The sequence below is a fragment of the Somniosus microcephalus genome, chromosome 15, assembly GCF_052327205.1.
Source record: "Somniosus microcephalus isolate GS21.2 chromosome 15, FLI_Smic_1.0, whole genome shotgun sequence".
In the NCBI taxonomy this organism is placed as follows: domain Eukaryota; kingdom Metazoa; phylum Chordata; class Chondrichthyes; order Squaliformes; family Somniosidae; genus Somniosus; species Somniosus microcephalus.
This window is the reverse complement of record NC_141001.1, coordinates 20185104-20208456: the sequence shown is the minus strand read 5'-3', so window position 1 is coordinate 20208456 and position 23353 is coordinate 20185104.

Sequence of the window (23353 nt, the reverse complement as noted above, 5' to 3'; positions counted from 1 at the left end):
GTAATATCTCCAAGTTTGCAGACGACACAAAGCTGGGTGGGCGTGTGTGCTGTGAGGAGGATGCCGAGAAACTCCAGCATGATTTGGACAGGTTGGGTGATTGGGCAGAAGCATGGTAGATGCAATATAATGTGGATAAATGTGAGGTTATCCACTTTGGTGTCAAAAACAGGAAGGCAGATTATTATCTGAATGGCAATAGATTGGGAGAAGGGGAAGTGCAATGAGACTTGGGCGTCCTTGTGCACCAGTTGCTGAAGGTAAGCATGCAGGTGCAGCAGGCGGTTAAGAAGGCAAATGGTATGTTGGCCTTCATAGCAAGAGGGTTTGAGTACAGGAACAAGGATGTGTTGCTGCAGTTGTACAGGGCCTTGGTGAGACCACATCTTGAGTGTTGTGTGCAGTTTTGGTCGCCTTATCTGAGGAAGGATGTTCTTGCCATGGAAGGAGTGCAGCGAAGATTCACCAGGCTGATACCTGGGATGGCAGGAATGACGTATGAGGAGAGATTGGGTCGATTGGGCTTGTACTCGCTGGAGTTTAGAAGAATGAGGGGAGCTCATCGAAACTTATAAAATTCTAACAGGACTAGACAGACTAGATGCTGGAAGGATATTCCCGATGGTTGGGGAGTCCAGAACCAGGGGTCACAGTCTAAGTATAAGGGGTAAGCCAGTTAGGACAGAGATGAGGAGGAATTTCTTCACCCAGAGAGTGGTGAACCTGTGGAATTCTCTACCACAGAAGGCAGTTGAGGCCAATTCATTAAATATATTCAAGAAGGAGTTGGATATATTTCTTAAGGCTAAAGGGATCAAGGGATATGGAGAGAAAGCAGGGACAGGGTACTGAATTTGGATGATCAGCCATGATCTCATTGAATGGCGGAGCAGGCTCGAGGGGCCGAATGGCCTACTCCTGCTCCTATCTTCTATGTTTCTGTGTCACGTCTACGGCCGCAGAAATGCCTGTCTGCTCCTCTAACTATCGAACCCCCTATCACTATTGCTCTTCCACTCCCCCCCCCTCCCACCGTGCAGCTGAGCCAGCCATGGTGCCGTGGACTTGACTCTGGCTGCACTCCCCAGAGGAACCATCGCCCCCACCAGTACTTAGAACAGAATACAGGTTGGAGAGCGAGATGCACTCCGGAGGCACTACCTGCCTGATCCTCCTCTTCTGTCTGGTGGTCACCCATTCCCTCTCTGCCTGCACACTCTTAAGCTGCGGGGTGACCACCTCTAGAAACGTGCTATCCACGTAACTCTCAGCCCCACAGATGCACTGCAGTGACTCCAGCCTCCACTCAAGCTCGGAAACCCGGAGCTCGAGTTGCTGTAGCTGGCGACACTTCCCGCACATGTGGTTGTCCAGGCTACGCAAAGTGTCCAGGATCTCCCACATGGCAGGATGTGCACTCCACGGGACTGAGCTGCAGCAACCCGGGGAAAAAAATCATAGAGGCATTAAAAAAAATTGTGTTTTTTAAATTTTCTTTGATGGGCTTCGTTTATTAGTTAAGAAAAGTATTGGAGATGGGAAAAAAAGGCTGTTGAATTGGGCAAGGCGGTTGGAGGTGGGAGGTTGTGTGATGAAATCTCCAGGTGGTGACCTGAAGGAGCTGAGCTCGGGTTGCTGGGAGATACACTGCTGTCAACTGGCTGCTTCACCAAGGACTCCTTCAGCGTGAGTTTCCCGCTCCCCTGAACCCGAAGACACAACCCCGAACATTGAGTGCACAGAGCGGCCCCGGAGCGTGAGATCTATCTGCTGGCTTCGCTCTGTGTCCGGCTGTGCCAGGTCGCTCCATTCGATTCGATTCGAGTGACCAGTCAAATCTGGGAGCTGCCCAGGGTCTTGCTGTGTCTCCTGTTCCTCCCCTGCCTAGGGTCCTGCTGTGTCTCCAGTTCCTCCTCTGCCCAGGGTCTTGCTCTGTCTCCAGTTCCTCCTCTGCCCAGGGTCCTGCTCTGTCTCCTGTTCCTCCTCTGCCCAGGGTCTTGCTCTGTCTCCTGTTCCTCCTCTGCCCAGGGTCCTGCTGTGTCTCCAGTTCCTCCTCTGCCCAGGGTCCTGCTGTGTCTCCTGTTCCTCCTCTGCCCAGGGTCTTGCTCTGTCTCCAGTTCCTCCTCTGCCCAGGGTCCTGCTGTGTCTCCAGTTCCTCCTCTGCCCAGGGTCCTGCTGTGTCTCCTGTTCCTACTCTGCCCAGGGTCTTGCTGTGTCTCCAGTTCCTCCTCTGCCCAGGGTCCTGCTGTGCCTCCTGTTCCTCCTGTGCCCAGGGTCCTGCTGTGTCTCCTGTTCCTCCTCTGCCCAGGGTCCTGCTGTGTCTCCAGTTCCTCCTCTGCCCAGGGTCTTGCTCTGTCTCCTGTTCCTCCTCTGCCCAGGGACTTGCTGTGCCTCCAGTTCCTCCTCTGCCCAGGGTCCTGCTGTGTCTTCAGTTCCTCCTCTGCCCAGGGTCCTGCTGTGTCTCCTGTTCCTCCTCTGCCCAGGGTCTTGCTCTGTCTCCTGTTCCTCCTCTGCCCAGGGTCCTGCTGTGTCTCCTGTTCCTCCTCTGCCCAGGGTCTTGCTGTGTCTCCTGTTCCTCCTCTGCCCAGGGTCCTGCTGTGTCTCCTGTTCCTCCTCTGCCCAGGGTCTTGCTCTGTCTCCTGTTCCTCCTCTGCCCAGGGTCCTGCTGTGTCTTCAGTTCCTCCTCTGCCCAGGGTCTTGCTGTGTCTCCTGTTCCTCCCCTGCCCAGGGTCCTGCTGTGTCTCCAGTTCCTCCTCTGCCCAGGGTCTTGCTGTGTCTCCTGTTCCTCCCCTGCCCAGGGTCCTGCTGTGTCTCCAGTTCCTCCTCTGCCCAGGGTCCTGCTATGTCTCCTGTTCCTCCTCTGCCCAGGGTCTTGCTCTGTCTCCAGTTCCTCCTCTGCCCAGGGTCCTGCTGTGTCTCCAGTTCCTCCTCTGCCCAGGGTCCTGCTGTGTCTCCTGTTCCTCCTCTGCCCAGGGTCTTGCTGTGTCTCCAGTTCCTCCTCTGCCCAGGGTCCTGCTGTGCCTCCTGTTCCTCCTGTGCCCAGGGTCCTGCTGTGTCTCCTGTTCCTCCTCTGCCCAGGGTGCTGCTGTGTCTCCTGTTCCTCCTCTGCCCAGGGTCCTGCTGTGTCTCCTGTTCCTCCTGTGCCCAGGGTCTTGCTGTGTCTCCAGTTCCTCCTCTGCCCAGGGTCTTGCTGTGTCTCCTGTTCCTCCTGTGCCCAGGGTCTTGCTGTGTCTCCAGTTCCTCCTCTTCCCAGGGTCTTGCTGTGTCTCCAGTTCCTCCTCTGCCCAGGGTCCTGCTCTGTCTCCTGTTCCTCCTCTGCCCAGGGTCCTGCTGTGTCTCCTGTTCCTCCTCTGCCCAGGGTCCTGCTGTGTCTCCAGTTCCTCCTCTGCCCAGGGTCCTGCTCTGTCTCCTGTTCCTCCTCTGCCCAGGGTCTTGCTGTGTCTCCTGTTCCTCCTCTGCCCAGGGTCTTGCTGTGTCTCCTGTTCCTCCTCTGCCCAGGGTCCTGCTCTGTCTCCTGTTCCTCCTCTGCCCAGGGTCTTGCTGTATCTCCTGTTCCTCCTCTGCCCAGGGTCTTGCTGTGACTCCTGTTCCTCCTCTGCCCAGGGTCTTGCTGTGTCTCCTGTTCCTCCTCTGCCCAGGGTCCTGCTGTGTCTCCTGTTCCTCCTCTGCCCAGGGTCTTGCTGTGACTCCTGTTCCTCCTCTGCCCAGTGTCCTGCTGTGTCTCCTGTTCCTCCTCTGCCCAGGGTCCTGCTCTGTCTCCTGTTCCTCCTCTGCCCAGGGTCTTGCTGTGTCTCCTGTTCCTCCTCTGCCCTGGGTCCTGCTGTGTCTCCAGTTCCTCCTCTGCCCAGGGTCTTGCTGTGACTCCTGTTCCTCCTCTGCCCAGGGTCCTGCTGTGTCTCCTCTTCCTCCTCTGCCCAGGGTCCTGCTGTGTCTCCTGTTCCTCCTCTGCCCAGGGTCTTGCTGTGTCTCCTGTTCCTCCTCTGCCCAGGGTCCTGCACGTGTCTCCTGTTCCTCCTCTGCCCAGGGTCTTGCTGTGTCTCCTGTTCCTCCTCTGCCCAGGGTCCTGCACGTGTCTCCTGTTCCTCCTCTGCCCAGGGTCTTGCTGTGTCTCCTGTTCCTCCTCGGCCCAGGGTCCTGCTCTGTCTCCTGTTCCTCCTCTGCCCAGGGTCCTGCTATGTCTCCAGTTCCTCCTCTGCCCAGGGTTGTAGTGTATGTACCTTGAAGAAGGAACTACATTCTGCAGCCCCTGTATACTGCAGTACCAGTAGTGACCACCCCTGTATATAAGCCTGTGTAGTAACTTTGTATAGTAGTTCCAGTTTTGTCTCCATTCAGTAAACACCTGTTATAACCAACTTCTGCAGTCCGTGTCTCAATTACACACGGACATTACATTGGCGACGAACAGATCCGAACTTACCTACAGTTCTGCACCACCTCACGGGGATCCATCCCTGAAGCGAAGTTATTAGAGGTCGAAGCCAGAAGGAAGAAATCCAAAAAGAAAAAAAAACAAACAGAAGAAACGGACGTCGACTGTGGGCAACCGCCCTCTGATTCATCGAATTCGAAGATTTGCAGGAGAGGCTGTCGAGAGCTGGGCTTGGTTATCCCGTCTATGGTGTTCCAGCTAATCGGGCTGGTGGCAGGTAGTACACTGATCCTTCCTGGGCTGCGGCGGGCTAGAGCTCGATCGGGTGGCTTTTCAACGGGGCCGAGCAGCGTTGTCGGGAAGAGGAGAGAGAGAGAGAGGGTGGAGCACACAGGGCGCGGCTGGTGCTATGAAGCCGGGCAGCGTACAGACCCGAGAAAAGGGAGGAAAGTGTCCCATAGGGTCTGCTCTGACAACGGGAACAGTAATTAAAATAAAAAGAAAAAGAAATTAGAAGCGCAGGGACGAAGGCAAAGCGCGGGAGGCGCCATCTTAGATCTCCAAGATGCCGAAGACTGGCAATATCACTGCCTTCGATAATGCAATAGAAGACTGGACCACGTATGTGGAAAGAGTCGATGTATATTGCAAGGCAAATGAAGTAGCCGATGAGAAAAAGGCATGGGTGCTACTAAACTTAATGGGCGCAAGAACGTACAGCCTATTGCGGAACCTGATCACTCCAGTCAAACCGATGGTGAAGAGTTTTAACAAAATTGTTGATATCCTACAGGAACACCTAAATCCTACACCGCTGCTGATAGCAGAAAGATTTAAATTCCACAAGAGAAATCAGCATAAAGATGAGAGCAATGCTGATTACCTTACGGAACTACGCAAGCTATCAAAGCACTGCCAGTTCGGAGCAGGACTGGCAGATACCCTACGGGACAAATTTGTCTGTGGACTCCTGAGTGAAGGAACCCAGAAGAGGTTACTCTCAGAGAAAGAGCTGACGCTAGATAAGGCTTTCAGCGTGGCAGTATCGTACGAAGCAGCAGCAAGGGGAGCTGCGGAAATACAGCAAAAGCCACAGGAATACGGCACCCATGAAATGACACGGGGATTTGAAAAATGTTATCGCTGCGGCAGAACAACCCATGACCAGAAGGACTGCTGATCCAAGGACAAAACATGCAGGCAATGCGGAAATATGGGACACATTGCACAAGTTTGCAGGTCCGAGAAGAAGACTAACGACAACAAAAAGACTACTAAGGAACAGTACAGGAAAGTACAAAAGATGACGGACAGTAGTTCCGAAGACCAGAAGAGCGATAGTGAATCTGGGAACAAGAGACTAAGCTGTCTCAAACTACACAACGTAATCGCAAAAGAGGATCACCGAACCATTTGGGTCACCCTCACGATAGCAGGGTCCCAAGTCAAAATGGAATTGGATACAGGATCAGCCCTGACCGTCATGAATCGACGAGACTACAAGCGGCTATTCTCACACATACCCTTGAAAGACACATCCATTGTCTTGAAGACATATACGGGGCAGAAAGTATACCCCAGAGGGAAAATAAGGGTGCCTGTCGAATACAACGGCAAGGAAATACAGAAATTGTATCTGTACATACTGCAAGATGGTGGACCACCGTTATTGGGATGTGAATGGATCAGAAAGATAAGTTTAGACTGGCACTCCATTCAGGCACTGACTGTGGCTGGTAAAAAGGATGACGACATCACCCCTGGACGATTGTCAAAAATCTTAGCTAACGCTAAAGAGGTATTTCAACAAGGACTGGGAACTCTTAAAGGCGTAACCGCCTCGATAAAAATAGAAGAGAATGCAATTCCCAAGTTTTTCAAAGCAAAACCGGTACCGTATGCAATTCGCCCAGCCATCGAGGCAGAGCTGGAGAATCTGGAGAATGCAGGCGTGTTATCTAAGGTAGACTGGAGCGAGTGGGCGACACCCATCGTTCCTGTCATGAAGAAAACGTTAAACAATAAGTCTGAGGAGCCAAGGAAGGTTCGCATCTGTGGGGATTTCAAGGTGACTGTGAACCCAGTCCTTCACACAGTACAGTATCCTCTTCCGAGGATAGAAGATATTTTCGCCTCACTATCTGGAGGGAAGCGTTTTACAAAAATTGACCTAGCGCAAGCATATTTGCAGATGGAGGTTGAAGAATCCTCTAGGAAATATCACACGATAAACACTCACAAAGGTCTTTACCAGTATAATCGACTGGTATTCGGAGTAGCATCAGCTCCGGCTATATGGCAAAGAGCGATGGAACACGTCCTGCAAGGGATTCCGGGGACTCAGTGTTACTTGGACGACATCCTAGTGACAGGTGAAAATGACAGTGAACACCTTGCCAACCTAGAGCAGGTGCTCACTAGACTAAGAGAACATGGGCTACGAGCCAATCGCCCCAAGTGCGAGTTTTTTAAGAAACAAATATCGTATTGTGGCCACGTGATTGATGAAGAGGGGTTACATAAGTCCCCTGACAAAATTGAAGCGGTAGTTAAGGCTCCAGCGCCTGAAAATGTGTCGCAACTGAGGTCATTCCTCGGATTGGTGAATTACTACCATAAGTTTTTGCCGAATTTCTCCACAATTCTGCACCCACTGAATGCCCTGCTACAAACTGGAGTAGCATGGAAATGGAGCGATGAATGTAAGCAGGCCTTTCAGAAGTGTAAAGGCCTGATCACTTCAAGAGAGGTATTGGCTCACTACAACCCATCACTACCGATAAGACTGGCGTGTGATGCATCTCCCTACGGTGTTGGAGCGGTACTGTTACATAACTCCCTTGATGGTTCAGAGAGGCCGATAGCTTTTGCGTCACGCTCGTTAACTGCAGCCAAGCGTAACTACACCCAGATTGACAGAGAGGCCCTCAGCCTGGTGTGGGGGGGTGAAGAAGTTCAATCACTACCTGCACGGACAGAAATTTACTCTACTAACTGATCATCAGCCTCTTGTCTCCATTTTCAACCCTAAGAAGGCCAATGGAATGTTGGCTTTCATTGCTAGGGGGATAGAATATAAAAATAGGGAGGTATTGCTTCAGTTGTACAAGGTATTGGTGAGACCGCACCTGGAATACTGCGTACAGTTTTGGTGTACATACTTAAGAAAGGACATACTTGCTCTCGAGTCAGTACAAAGAAGGTTCACTCGGTTAATCCCGGGGATGAGGGGATGGACATATGAGGAGAGGTTGAGTAGATTGGGACTCTACTCATTGGAGTTCAGAAGAATGAGAGGCGATCTTATTGAAACATATAAGATTGTGAAGGGGTTGGATCGGGTGGATGCAGGGAAGATGTTCCCGATGATGGGTGAAACTAGAACTAGGGGGCATAGTCTTAGAATAACGGGCTGCTCTTTCAAAACTGAGATGAGGAGGAACTACTTCACTCAGAGGGTGGTAGGTCCATGGAATATGCTGCCCCAAAAAACTGTAGAAGCTACATCATTACATAAATTTAAAACAGAAATAGACAGTTTCCTAGAAGTAAAGGGAATTAAGGGTTACGGGGAGCGGGCAGGAATTTGGACATGAGTCTGGGTTCGGATCGGTCATGGCCCTGTGGGTAGCGGAGCGGGCCCAGGGGCCGTTTAGCCTGCTCCTGCTCCTATTTCGTGTGTCTAATTCTGTTAGATGCAGGAAATGGTTCTGTGATAGTGGATTGGCAGTTAGGATCAGATCAGCCATGATCTTATTGAATGGCGGAGCAGGCTCGAGGGGCCGATTGGCCTACTCCTGCTCCTATTTCTTATGTTCTTATGTTCTTATGTAAGAAGGGCGTCCCGATAATGACAGCACAACAGCTACAGAGGTGGTCCCTTTTCCTAGGGGCACACCAATATGACATCGAGTACAAAGGAACTAAACAGCATGGGAATGCTGATGGATTGTCGCGCCTACCGATGCTGACGGTGGAAGAAGCACCTGCAGTGGATCCTGTGGAGATATTCCACTCAACCATCGTCGAATGTCTACCTGTGATGAATGCAAGCATAGAAAAGGAAACTCGAAATGACCCGACACTCTCCAGGGTCTATGATTTAACGGCGAAGGGATGGCCAGCACATGGCGAACCACTGTTGCCAGCATTCTTGCCGAGAAGAGAACAGCTGTCAGTGTGCAGAGGAACCTTGATGTGTGGATCCAGAGTAGTAATTCCACCCAAATTGAAGGATAGAGTGCTCAATGAGCTTCATGAGGGTCATCTGGGAGGGGTAAAAATGAAGAACTTAGCCAGAGCGTTTGTGTGGTGGCCGGGAATCGATAGAGAAATTTAAGAGATGACCAAGAGCTGTACAGGATGCCAGAAGGTCCAAAACGCCCCACCACAAGCCCCTCTACATCCATGGGAGTGGCCCTCATCTCCATGGCAAAGGGCACACATTGATTTTGCTGGTCCATTTATGGACTCGATGTTTTTAATTGCGGTGGATGCACATTCAAAGTGGCCAGAGGTAATAAAAATGTCCTCAACCACCACAGAAAAAACTATCACAGTCTTACGAACCATATTCGCCAGAAATGGGCTGCCTGAACAGATTTGCTCCGACAATGGACCACAGTTTGTGTCTGAAGAGTTCCGGAGGTTCTTAAAGAACAATGGTGTTAAGCATTACACATCCGCCCCATATCATCCAGCCACCAATGGATTGGCTGAGAGGTTCGTTCAAACATTCAAGAAGGCTATCAAGGCAATGTGTAATGAAGACATACCCCTACAACACAAGGTGGATAACTTCTTGTTTGCCGACCGGAATGTGACACATGCGGTTACCAACGAAACGTCAGCCATGATGTTCTTCAATCGAAGACTAAGATGCCGCTTGGATTTGGTTAATCCAAACATCAGAAGAGATGTGGAGAACAGGCAGCTTCAGAATATGAATGAAAGGCCGACCAGGAGTTTTAAGATAGGTCAACCAGTTTTGGCCCGGGACTACCACACAGAGAAATGGCAGCCAGGAACGATCTGTACACGGCAAGGACCTCTAATGTATACCGTGGACGTTGGAGAGAGCATTGTAAGACGCCATGCTGACCAGATTCTAGAGTCACTGGAAAACGTCAAATCTACACCACGATCCTATACACCTGGTGATGAAACCGAAGTACCAATTGCATCTACCTCAGAATCGGTGATATTGGAAGCAGACGAACCAAACAACGACGTTGATCCCGAATCAACTTTGCCAGAAGAACCTGATACCCCAAAGAGGCGTTATCCGGACAGAATCGGTGGCATAGTGGTTAGCACTGTTGCCTCACAGCGCCAGGGACCCGGGTTCAAATCCGGCCTCGGGTGACTGTCTGTGTGGAGTTTGCACATTCTCCCCGTGTTTGCGTGGGTTTTCTCCGGGTGCTCCGGTTTCCTCCCACAGTCCAAAGATGTGCGGGTTAGGTTGATTGGCTATGATAAAAATTGACCCTTAGTGTTAGGGGGGATTAAATACGTGGGGTTACGGGGATAGGGCTTGGGTGGGATGGCTGTCGGTGTAGGGACCGGGTGCTAGGGTTTGGATGATCAGCCATGATCTCGTTGAATGGCGGAGCAGGCTCGATGGGCCGAATGGCCTACTCCTGCTCCTATCTTCTATGTTTCTATGTTGTGGAATCAGGAAGCCTCCTCAAAGACTGAATTTATAATTGATTAACTTCAGCTAATGTATATAGCAACTGTAATTGTAAATATGTTATTTAATTATTAATCGAATGTTATGTACTGTTTAGCTAAAAGGGGAGGAATTGTAGTGTATGTACCTTGAAGAAGGAACTATATTCTGCAGCCCCTGTATACTGCAGTACCAGTAGTGACCACCCCTGTATATAAGCCTGTGTAGTAACTTTGTATAGTAGTTCCAGTTTTGTCTCCATTCAGTAAACACCTGTTATAACCAACTTCTGCAGTCCGTGTCTCAATTACACACGGACATTACAAGGGTCTTGCTCTGTCTCCAGTTCTTCCTCTGCCCAGGGTCCTGCTCTGTCTCCTGTTCCTCCTCTGCCCAGGGTCTTGCTGTGTCTCCTGTTCCTCCTCTGCCCAGGGTCTTGCTGTGACTCCTGTTCCTCCTCTGCCCAGGGCCTTGCTGTGTCTCCAGTTCCTCCTCTGCCCAGGGTCTTGCTGTGTCTCCAGTTCCTCCTCTGCCCAGGGTCTTGCTGTGACTCCTGTTCCTCCTCTGCCCAGGGTCTTGCTGTGTCTGCTGTTCCTCCTCTGCCCAGGGTCTTGCTGTGTCTTCAGTTCCTCCTCTGCCCAGGGTCTTGCTGTGACTCCTGTTCCTCCTCTGCCCAGGGTCTTGCTGTGTCTCCTGTTCCTCCTCTGCCCAGGGTCCTGCTGTGTCTCCTGTTCCTCCTCTGCCCAGGGTCTTGCTGTGACTCCTGTTCCTCCTCTGCCCAGGGTCTTGCTGTGTCTCCTGTTCCTCCTCTGCCCACGGTCTTGCTGTGACTCCTGTTCCTCCTCTGCCCAGGGTCTTGCTGTGTCTCCTGTTCCTCCTCTGCCCAGGGTCTTGCTGTGACTCCTGTTCCTCCTCTGCCCAGGGTCTTGCTGTGTCTCCTGTTCCTCCTCTGCCCAGGGTCCTGCTGTGTCTCCTGTTCCTCCTCTGCCCAGGGTCTTGCTGTGTCTTCAGTTCCTCCTCTGCCCAGGGTCCTGCTCTGTCTCCAGTTCCTCCTCTGCCCAGGGTCCTGCTTTGTCTCCTGTTCCTCCTCTGCCCAGGGTCCTGCTCTGTCTCCTGTTCCTCCTCTGCCCAGGGTCTTGCTGTGTCTCCTGTTCCTCCTGTGTCCAGGGTCTTGCTGTGTCTCCTGTTCCTCCTCTGCCCAGGGTCTTGCTGTGTCTCCAGTTCCTCCTCTGCCCAGGGTCTTGCTGTGTCTCCTGTTCCTCCTGTGTCCAGGGTCTTGCTGTGTCTCCTGTTCCTCCTGTGTCCAGGGTCTTGCTGTGTCTCCTGTTCCTCCTCTGCCCAGGGTCTTGCTGTGTCTTCAGTTCCTCCTCTGCCCAGGGTCCTGCTCTGTCTCCAGTTCCTCCTCTGCCCATGATCCTGCTTTGTCTCCTGTTCCTCCTCTGCCCAGAGTCCTGCTCTGTCTCCTGTTCCTCCTCTGCCCAGGGTCTTGCTGTGTCTCCTGTTCCTCCTGTGTCCAGGGTCCTGCTGTGTCTCCTGTTCCTCCTCTGCCCAGGGTCTTGCTGTGTCTCCAGTTCCTCCTCTGCCCAGGGTCTTGCTGTGTCTCCAGTTCCTCCTCTGCCCAGGGTCCTGCTGTGTCTCCTGTTCCTCCTCTGCCCAGGGTCTTGCTCTGTCTCCTGTTCCTCCTCTGCCCAGGGTCTTGCTCTGTCTCGTGTTCCTCCTCTGTCCAGGGTCCTGCTGTGTCTCGTGTTCATCCTCTGCCCAGGGTCTTGCTGTGTCTCCTGTTCCTCCTCTGCCCAGGGTCTTGCTGTGTCTCCAGTTCCTCCTCTGCCCAGGGTCCTGCTGTGTCTCCAGTTCCTCCTCTGCCCAGGGTCCTGCTGTGTCTCCTGTTCCTCCTCTGCCCAGGGTCCTGCTCTGTCTCCTGTTCCTCCTCTGCCCAGGGTCTTGCTCTGTCTCGTGTTCCTCCTCTGTCCAGGGTCCTGCTGTGTCTCGTGTTCCTCCTCTGCCCAGGGTCCTGCTCTGTCTCCAGTTCCTCCTCTGCCCAGGGTCCTGCTGTGTCTCCTGTTCACTCCACCTGCTCATGCTGCGAAGTGACGGTTTCGTAGGCTGCTCCCAGTCAACTTGATGCACTATCACTAAATTGGCCCTACAGGTGATGAAAGTCAGTGCAGGTATTACCCATTGGGAAAATATAAGGCATGTACCTCAATGAGGGGGCGAGGCTGGACACAATCTGAGAGTGATGGTACCCTTTGCTCAGCGAATTGCAGAGCAACAGACAGCAATGCAAGCCGAGCGCTGAGCTACAGCACCAACTCACTGACACAGAAGTCAGGCCATCTGTGCGGACGCTGGACGGTGCTTCAGTCAGACCGCACCTTCAGCACTAAGCTCACTTCTCATCTCTGCATCATAAGGGAAACATTGAGGCCCTGGATGTGGTGTAGAGAAGGATCAAGGGGTTGATCCCAGGGTCGAGAAATATCAGCCGTGAAGGGAGGCGAGTAAGAGGGAATCCATTCGAGAGATATGAGATACCAAATGCAATAGAATCGGCTAATCCTGAGTTCGATTTGAAGTTGAACTGTGACCAGGGAGAAAGTGGACGTGGGTCCACATCGGGAAATGCAAGTTCAGGACGTCAGACAAAGCGATTAACCCCTGGAATGGGCTTCTTAGTTATATACTGGAGACAAAAACTCTGAAGTCTTTCAAAAGGCAGATGCTGTGATGGGGAACCATAGGTCTCAGTGGAAGGATGAGCGAGGTGGGCTGAATGGCCTCCCTCATCTGTACTTTGAGGAATGGATTCCCATGTTGTAGTAGTGAAGAACGGCCACAGGATGGCAGTGGTGTCCAGCATTTCCTGTCGCCTGGTCAGTCACTGCATGTTGGTGTTTGATGTGTGAGCCGGGACAGTGAAAATCGTAAGGCTATTTGGCTGCAGGGGTATCACAGCAAGCCCATCCTGTCTTGACTGATGTCCACATGTGATAACATAAAAATCAGCAGCAGCACTGCAAAGGAAATTCATTGTGTGTCCCGCTTTCGGTGTTTCAGTTGGATCAGATGCTTTGATAAGTGTAAATGGAATTTATCATACTGTGACTTACTTAGTATAATATGCCTGGAGCATGACCTCAAATGCCCAATAGGAGCTTGAACACTCTTGAGGAACATATAGTCTATTAAATCATCTTCAACAGGCCCCAGCTCCACTGCCAACCCCACACTTCTATTATTCTTACACCTAAGCAGTCCCAACCCGCTCCATAACCTGGTACAGTGTCCCGCCCTGAGTCCAGTCACTGGGACAGTGTCCCGCCCTGGGCCCAGTCACTGGGGCAGTGTCCCGCCCTGAGCCCAGTCACTGGGACAGTGTCCCGCCCTGAGCCCAGTCACCGGGACAGTGTCCCGCCCTGAGCCCAGTCACCGGGACAGTGTCCCGCCCTGAGCCCAGTCACCGGGACAGTGTCCCGCCCTGAGCCCAGTCACCGGGACAGTGTCCCGCCCTGAGCCCAGTCACCGGGACAGTGTCCCGCCCTGAGCCCAGTCACTGGGGCAGTGTCCCGCCCTGAGCCCAGTAACTGGGACAGTGTCCCGCCCTGAGTCCAGTCACTGGGACAGTGTCCCGCCCTGAGCCCAGTCACAGAGACAGTGTCCCGCCCTGAGCCCAGTCACTGGGACAGTGTCCCGCCCTGAGCCCAGTCACCGGGACAGTGTCCCGCCCTGAGCCCAGTCACCGGGACAGTGTCCCGCCCTGAGTCCAGTCACCGGGACAGTGTCCCGCCCTGAGCCCAGTCACCGGGACAGTGTCCCGCCCTGAGTCCAGTCACTGGGACAGTGTCCCGCCCTGAGCCCAGTCACAGAGACAGTGTCCCGCCCTGAGCCCAGTCACTGGGACAGTGTCCCGCCCTGAGCCCAGTCACCGGGACAGTGTCCCGCCCTGAGCCCAGTCACAGGGACAGTGTCCCGCCCTGAGTCCAGTCACCGGGACAGTGTCCCGCCCTGAGTCCAGTCACTGGGACAGTGTCCCGCCCTGAGCCCAGTCACAGAGACAATGTCCCTCCCTGAGCCCAGTCACTGGGACAGTGTCCCGCCCTGAGCCCAGTCACCGGGACAGTGTCCCGCCCTGAGCCCAGTCACCGGGACAGTGACCCGCCCTGAGCCCAGTCACCGGGACAGTGTCCCGCCCTGAGCCCAGTCACCGGGACAGTGTCCCGCCCTGAGCCCAGTCACCGGGACAGTGTCCCGCCCTGAGCCCAGTCACCGGGACAGTGTCCCGCCCTGAGCCCAGTCACCGGGACAGTGTCCCGCCCTGAGCCCAGTCACCGGGACAGTGTCCCGCCCTGAGCCCAGTCACCGGGACAGTGTCCCGCCCTGAGCCCAGTCACCGGGACAGTGTCCCGCCCTGAGCCCAGTCACCGGGACAGTGTCCCGCCCTGAGCCCAGTCACCGGGACAGTGTTCCGCCCTGAGCCCAGTCACCGGGACAGTGTCCCGCCCTGAGCCCAGTCACCGGGACAGTGTCCCGCCCTGAGCCCAGTCACCGGGACAGTGTTCCGCCCTGAGCCCAGTCACCGGGACAGTGTCCCGCCCTGAGCCCAGTCACCGGGACAGTGTCCCGCCCTGAGCCCAGTCACCGGGACAGTGTCCCGCCCTGAGCCCAGTCACCGGGACAGTGTCCCGCCCTGAGCCCAGTCACCGGGACAGTGTCCCGCCCTGAGCCCATTCACCGGGACAGTGTTCCGCCCTGAGCCCAGTCACCGGGACAGTGTCCCGCCCTGAGCCCAGTCACCGGGAGAGTGTCCCGCCCTGAGCCCAGTCACCGGGACAGTGTCCCGCCCTGAGCCCAGTCACCGGGACAGTGTCCCGCCCTGAGCCCAGTCACCGGGACAGTGTCCCGCCCTGAGCCCAGTCACCGGGACAGTGTCCCGCCCTGAGCCCAGTCACTGGGACATCAGAGCTATAGCAGTGCCTGAGGACAGCCACCTTGGTGTAATGACTGTGTGACTATGTTAGATAGGAAATTCCCACGTTTTTTGTTTCGAATTGCCCGATGTATATCACATGTCGACATGTCCTTCCGTCGCTTGTGTTTGACTTTAAACCATTGTGAGGGATTCATGTTTTTCTGGTTTCCCTTTCACCCTTAACAGCAACAGTTAATGAGTGGAGAGCTCACTAAAACCCCAGCGATTCCTTCTTTCTCAGGGTTACAATAAGATCTTTCATTCTGTTGCAGTTACGACCATCCCTCTGTTTGAAATGGGAGCACTATCACAGGGAGCAACACTACTGCTGTCCAGCCGAGGGCTCTTCATCCTCATCAGTGTCTATTACTATTACCAAGTTGGCCGTAAGCCCAAGAAGGTGTGAGGAGCCTGGCGAGCAGGAGCTGCACGGTGGAGGGCTCTGGGTCGTGCAGCCTGAAACTGATTGACTGTCTTCTGGAATTTGTTTTTGTAATCTGCATATCTTGTTCTAGTTCTCTCGCTTGGACTCATGCCTTTCCAGATCTATTGTATTAAGAGGATATTGTGCGTCCCTGTCCTGTGCATGTGCAGCAGCAGTTTGACAATATTGGATTCATTACCTCTAGTATAATCAATAAATTGGTGACACAACCTGTGGTGCGGAATGTTTCACCGTGGAAGCTGCAGTGAGCAAAGCAATTCGCGCGGCGGTGTCCGGGAGGGTCCAACATGCTCAGTCCCCAGCACCTCAGGGAGACTGAGGACCGCCAACATTGTCCAGGATTGTCCAGGAGTCTCCAGAAATTAAAGGTTAATCTCCTGGAAACTAGAGTCATAATGGCTCAGAAGGAGGCCATTCGGCCCATCGAGTCCGTGCTGGCTCTCTGTACAGCAATCCAATCAGTCCCATTGCCCCGCTCTATCCCCGTAGCCCTGCAAGTTTATTTCCCTCAAGTGCCTATCCAGTCTCCCCTTGAAAACATTGAGTGTCTCCACTTCCACCACTTCCATCGGCAGCGAGTTCTGGGTCCTCACCACTCGCTGCGTAAAAAGGTTTTTCCTCACATCCTCTGTATCTCTTGCCCAAAACCTTAAATCTGTGTCCCCTAGTCCTTGTACCATCAACTAGTGGGAACAGTCTTTCCCCATCTAGCCTATCCAAACCCGTCATAATCTTGTCCACCTCTATCAAATCACCCCTCAACCTCCTTTGCCCTAATAAAACAAATCCAGCTTCTCCAACCTGTCCTTGTAGCTAAGATCCCCCATCCCCGGAACCATTCTGGTAAATCTCCTCTGCACCCGCTCAAGGGCCTTCACATCCTTCCTAAGGTGTGGTGCCCAGAACTGGACGCACTACTCCAGTTGTGGCCTAACCAGCACTTTATAAAGATTCAGCATAACCTCTCTACTTTTGTACTCTATTGCCCAGAAATTCGGGTCGGGGGCTTCCGGCGGGTGCAAGCCTCCGACCTGCACTTACCTTGCGCGCCGGCCGTTGAGCTGTGGGCCCGCATGGGATTCCGATCCTGGGCCTGCTCCAACTGCCGGCGCGCAGTGCCTGCGTATCCCCAGGGGCGCAGTTAGTTCGATGCGTCCCCTGGGATCATGTGGGCCATGGAGAGCCAATGGTAGCAGGGAATGCTTCATTCATAAATTTGACAGGAAGAGCTGTCAAACCTATAAATACTATAAGCCCCAAAACATCACTAAAACTTCAAATACATTTTTTTTAAATCACGTTTTAAAAATAACTATAAATTACATGAAATAACTATTTTAAACCATAATTTAAATTTTTGAAAAAGTTAATTACATTTTCTAACAGGGCTAAAAATAAACTTACCCTTTAAAGTATTTAAAAATAATAAACTTGTGGAAAAAATGTTTTAATTTTAATTAATTCACCACTTACCTTGTTAAAAGCAGGCCTTGCGCCTGCTTTTTAAAAGTGTAACTGCTGGAGACTTACCCTCCCGGAGAAACCTGGAAAAAAAACGTAAGTTCGATGCGCACGCACTGCCTCTCCGGCGCACGCGTTCCACCTGTCAACCCCTTCCTTCAAGGGAATGGAAGTTCCGGTTTCCCGCGCATGCGCAGTGCATGCACGAAACCAGCACTTTCGTTGGGCCTACGTGTGAGTACCCAGCGCGTACTCACGCGTGGGGACCCGAATTTCTGGGCCATAACCTCTATTTATGAAACCCAAGATTCCTTATGCTTTGCCAACCACTCTCTCAATATGTCCTTCCACCTTCAGGGACCTATGCACATTAACTCCCAGGTCCCTCTATCCCTGCACACTCTTTAAAATTGTGCCATTAAGTGTATATTGTCTCCCTGTTCCTTCTGCCAAAATGCATCACCTCACACTTCTCTGTATTAAATTCCATCTGCCACTTGTCTGCCCATTCTGCTAGCCTTTCGATGTCCTGTTGCAGCTGATTGGTATCATCCTCACTGTTTGCCACACCCCCAAGTTTGGTGTCATCAGCAAATTTAGAAATTCTACTCTGTATTCCAATTAGCAGGTCATTTAGATATATATCAAAAAAAGCAGTGGCCCCAGCCCTGACCCTTGGGGAACACCACTGTCTACCATCCTTTTGCTCCTCAACTCTAACCTAATGGATTCTGTCCTTGTCCCCTCAAGAACATCCTCCCTTTCCAACACGACAATGTCTCCCTTAATCACCACTGCCACCCCACCTCCCTTTTTTCCCTCCCTATCTTTTCTGAACACCTTGTACCCTAAAATATTAAGTGCCCAGTCCTCACCGTTTTTAAGCCATGTTTCCGTTATTGCCGCAAGATCATATTGTCACACAGCTAATTGTGCTTGTAGCTCACCAACCTTATTCACCACACTTTGTGCGTTTACGTACATGCATTCTAAACCCATTTTTGAATTTTTCGTATCCTATCTAATATGGTACTACTACCGCCTTAGTATTATCCAACACAATCACTCTTATGCACCTTATTCCTCTTTTCTACTCCTATATGCTGATGCCCATCCCCCTGCCAAGCTAGTTTGAACCCTTCCCAACAGCACTAGCAAACCTCCCCATGAGAATATTGGGCTCGGCTCTGTTGAGGTGTAACCCGTCCAGCTTGTACAGGTCCCACCTTTCCCCGAAATGGTCCCAATGTCCCAGGAATCTAAAGCCCTCCCTCCTGCACCATCTCTCCAGCCATGCATTCATCTGTTCTATCCTCCTATTCCTGTACTCACTAGCACGTGGTACTGGGAGTAATCCGGAGATTACTACCATTGAGGTCCTACTTTTTAATCTCTCTCCTAGCTCCCTAAACTCTGCCTGCAGGACCTCATTCCTCTTTCTGCCTATGCCGTTGGTACCGATGTGGACAATGACCTCTGGCTGTTCACCCTCCCCCCTCATAGTGTCCTGCAGCCGGTCAGTAATATCCTTGACCCTGGCACCAGGGAGGCAACATACCAACCTGGAGTCACTTACAAAAGGTAAATCGTGCTTGACTAATCTACTGGAATTTTTTGAGGATGTAACTGGTAAAATAGATAAGAGAGAACCAGTAGATGTGGTGTATTTGGACTTTCAAAAGGCTTTCGATAAGGTCCCGCGTAAGAGATTAGCGTGTAAAATTAAGGCACATGGGATTGGGGGCAAAGTATTGACTTGGATAGAGAACTGGTTGGCAGACAGAAAGCAAAGAGTTGGAATAAACGGGTCCTTTTCCGAGTGGCAGGCAGTGACTAGTGGGGTACCGCAGGGATCGGTCCTAGGACCCCAACTATTCACAATATATATTAATGATCTGGACGAGGGAACTAGATGTAATATCTCCAAGTTTGCAGACGACACAAAGCTGGGTGGGCGTGTGTGCTGTGAGGAGGATGCCGAGAAACTCCAGTATGATTGGGACAGGTTGGGTGATTGGGCAGAAGCATGGTAGATGCAATATAATGTGGATAAATGTGAAGTTATCCACTTTGGTGTCAAAAACAGGAAGGCAGATTATTATCTGAATGGCAATAGATTGGGAGAAGGGGAAGTGCAATGAGACTTGGGCGTCCTTGTGCACCAGTTGCTGAAGGTAAGCATGCAGGTGCAGCAGGCGGTTAAGAAGGCAAATGGTATGTTGGCCTTCGTAGCAAGAGGGTTTGAGTACAGGAACAAGGATGTGTTGCTGCAGTTGTACAGGGCCTTGGTGAGACCACATCTTGAGTATTGTGTGCAGTTTTGGTCGCCTTATCTGAGGAAGGATGTTCTTGCCATGGAAGGAGTGCAGCGAAGATTCACCAGGCTGATACCTGGGATGGCAGGAATAACGTATGAGGAGAGATTGGGTCGATTGGGCTTGTACTCGCTGGAGTTTAGAAGAATGAGGGGAGCTCATCGAAACTTATAAAATTCTAACAGGACTAGACAGACTAGATGCTGGAAGGATATTCCCGATGGTTGGGGAGTCCAGAACCAGGGGTCACAGTCTAAGTATAAGGGGTAAGCCATTTAGGACAGAGATGAGGAGGAATTTCTTCACCCAGAGAGTGGTGAACCTGTGGAATTCTCTACCACAGAAGGCAGTTGAGGCAAAATCATTAAATATATTCAAGAAGGAGTTAGATATATTTCTTAAGGCTAAAGGGATCAAGGGATATGGAGAGAAAGCAGGGACAGGGTACTGAATTTGGATGATCAGCCATGATCTCATTGAATGGCGGAGCAGGCTCGAGGGGCCGAATGGCCTACTCCTGCTCCTATCTTCTATGTTTCTGTGTCACGTCTACGGCCGCAGAAATGCCTGTCTGCTCCTCTAACTATCGAACCCCCTATCACTATTGCTCTTCCACTCCCCCCCCTCCCACCGTGCAGCTGAGCCAGCCATGGTGCCGTGGACTTGACTCTGGCTGCACTCCCCAGAGGAACCATCGCCCCCACCAGTACTTAGAACAGAATACAGGTTGGAGAGCGAGATGCACTCCGGAGGCACTACCTGCCTGATCCTCCTCTTCTGTCTGGTGGTCACCCATTCCCTCTCTGCCTGCACACTCTTAAGCTGCGGGGTGACCACCTCTAGAAACGTGCTATCCACGTAACTCTCAGCCTCACGGATGCACTGCAGTGACTCCAGCCGCCGCTCAAGCTCGGAAACCCGGAGCTCGAGTTGCTGTAGCTGGCGACACTTCCCGCACATGTGGTTGTCCAGGCTACGCAAAGTGTCCAGGACCTCCCACATGGCAGGATGTGCACTCCACGGGACTGAGCTGCAGCAACCCGGGGAAAAAAATCATAGAGGCATTAAAAAAATTGTGTTTTTTATATTTTCTTTGATGGGCTTCGTTTATTAGTTAATAAAAGTATTGGAGATGGGAAAAAAAGGCTGTTGAATTGGGCAAGGCAGTTGGAGGTGGGAGGTTGTGTGATGAAATCTCCAGGTGGTGACCTGAAGGAGCTGAGCTCGGGCTGCTGGGAGATACACTGCTGTCAACTGGCTGCTTCACCAAGGACTCCTTCAGCGTGAGTTTCCCGCTCCCCTGAACCCGAAGACACAACCCCGAGCATTGAGTGCACAGAGCGGCCCCGGAGCGTGAGATCTATCTGCTGGCTTCGCTCTGTGTCCGGCTGTGCCAGGTCGCTCCATTCGATTCGATTCGAGTGACCAGTCAAATCTGGGAGCTGAACTATCGCAGGCCGTTGGGACAAGTTTTCCTTTCACCCCTGTCCCAAGTACGCCCCCCAGTGTGAGCGCCCTAAAGCCAGCCTGGAAGGGTGTGTGAGGGGAGCTAAGTGACCGCTCCACACACCGCTTTCATCGCACTCTCACCCCTTCAGTCTCAGGACATAATAAAGGCACGGAATCCTGGCAAAGCAGGTCAGACCCTGACTCTGGGGTGGGCAGGTGCTGAGGAAGGTGGCGACAGTTCCCACAGGCAGGGAGGGGATATGATGGGAGCAGCAGTCAGGGTCCTCGCCTACCCAGAGCGGGGGCTGAGTGAACAGAGCTGGTGCAGATCCAGAAAATAGGACAAGGGGAAGTTCAGGGAAGACAACAAGTTCTGAAAAAGGAGGTGGTTGCTCTTATTGTTTATATCACACAGAAGGAGACAGACACTAATAAAAATAATTGCTACCTTGCATCCAGTTTTATCCATTCAAAATCACTAAATAATATTATTTTTCCCGCTAGAGTCAGGAGCCGTTTGCCCCAAGTCTTGTCCAAACCCAAGCCTGCCTGAGGTCTGGAAGTTATGCGAGCCCAACAATCTACCTCGTGCAGGTCAAGACCGAGAACCAATTGGTGAAATTTCATTTACAAGTATCAATCTTCAGGATTATGATTCTCCAGTTAGAGTATATTCCGTTTCAGATCAGCATGCTCAAAGACAGGTTACAAAACCCATCTGTGCACCTGCACGACTCCCATCGGTTAACAATCAGTTTGTGAAGCAATAACTCCCAGAAACTGCTCCAGGACCCATTGGGAGATGGGTACAACTCTGCCCACTCCCAGTGCGGAGCGCAAAGACCCACCAGCACAACTGCGGGTACACGGGTGGCAGGGGGAGTAAATACTGAGGGAGGAGTTCAATACTGCGGGTATATTGAGGGGGGAGATCAATACTGCGGGTATACTGAGGGGGGAGATCAATACTGCGGGTATACTGAGGGGGGAGATCAATACTGTGGGTATACTGAGGGGGGAGATCAATACTGCGGGTATACTGAGGGGGGAGATCAATACTGCGGGTATACTGAGGGGGGAGATCAATACTGCGGGTATAAGGAGGGGGGAGATCAATACTGCGGGTATACTGAGGGGGGAGATCAATACTGCGGGTATACTGAGGGGGGAGATCAATACTGCGGGTATAAGGAGGGGGGAGATCAATACTGCGGGTATACTGAGGGGGGAGATCAATGCTGCGGGTATATTGAGGGGGGAGATCAATACTGCCGGTATACTGAGGGGGGGAGATCAATACTGCAGGTATACTGAAGGGGGAGATCAATACTGCGGGTATACTGAGGGGGGAGATCAATACTGCGGGTATAAGGAGGGGGGAGATCAATACTGCGGGTATACTGAGGGGGGAGATCAATACTGCGGGTAAACTGAGGGGGGAGATCAATACTGCGGGTATACTGAGGGGGGGAGATCAATACTGCAGGTATACTGAGGGGGGAGATCAATACTGCGGGTATACTGAGGGGGGAGATCAATACTGCAGGTATACTGAGGGGGTAGATCAATACTGCGGGTATACTGAGGGGGGAGATCAATACTGCGGGTATACTGAGGGGGGAGATCAATACTGCGGGTATACTGAGGGGGGAGATCAACACTGCGGGTATACTGAGGGGGGAGATCAATACTGCGGGTATACTGAGGGGGAGATCAATACTGCGGGTATACTGAGGGGGGAGATCAACACTGCGGGTATACTGAGGGGGGAGATCAATACTGCGGGTATACTGAGGGGGGAGATCAATACTGCGGGTATACTGAGGGGGAGATCAATACTGCGGGTATACTGAGGGGGGAGATCAATACTGCAGGTATACTGAGGGGGGAGATCAATACTGCGGGTATAAGGAGGGGGGAGATCAATACTGCGGGTATACTGAGGGGGGAGATCAATACTGCGGGTAAACTGAGGGGGGGAGATCAATACTGCGGGTATACTGAGGGGGGGAGATCAATACTGCAGGTATACTGAGGGGGGAGATCAATACTGCGGGTATACTGAGGGGGGAGATCAATACTGCAGGTATACTGAGGGGGTAGATCAATACTGCGGGTATACTGAGGGGGGAGATCAATACTGCGGGTATACTGAGGGGGGAGATCAATACTGCGGGTATACTGAGGGGGGAGATCAACACTGCGGGTATACTGAGGGGGGAGATCAATACTGCGGGTATACTGAGGGGGAGATCAATACTGCGGGTATACTGAGGGGGGAGATCAACACTGCGGGTATACTGAGGGGGGAGATCAATACTGCGGGTATACTGAGGGGGGAGATCAATACTGCGGGTTTACTGAGGGGGAGATCAATACTGCGGGTATACTGAGGGGGGAGATCAATACTGCAGGTATACTGAGGGGGGAGATCAATACTGCGGGTATACTGAGGGGGGAGATCAACACTGCGGGTATACTGAGGGGGAGATCTATTTTGCGGGTATATTGAGGGGGAGATCAATACTGCGGGTATACTTAGGGGGAGATCAATACTACGGTTATACTGAGGGGGAGATCAATACTGTGGGTATACTGAGGGGGGAGATCAATACTGCGGGTATATTCAGCGGGGGAACAATACTGCGGTTATACTGAGCGGGGAGATCAA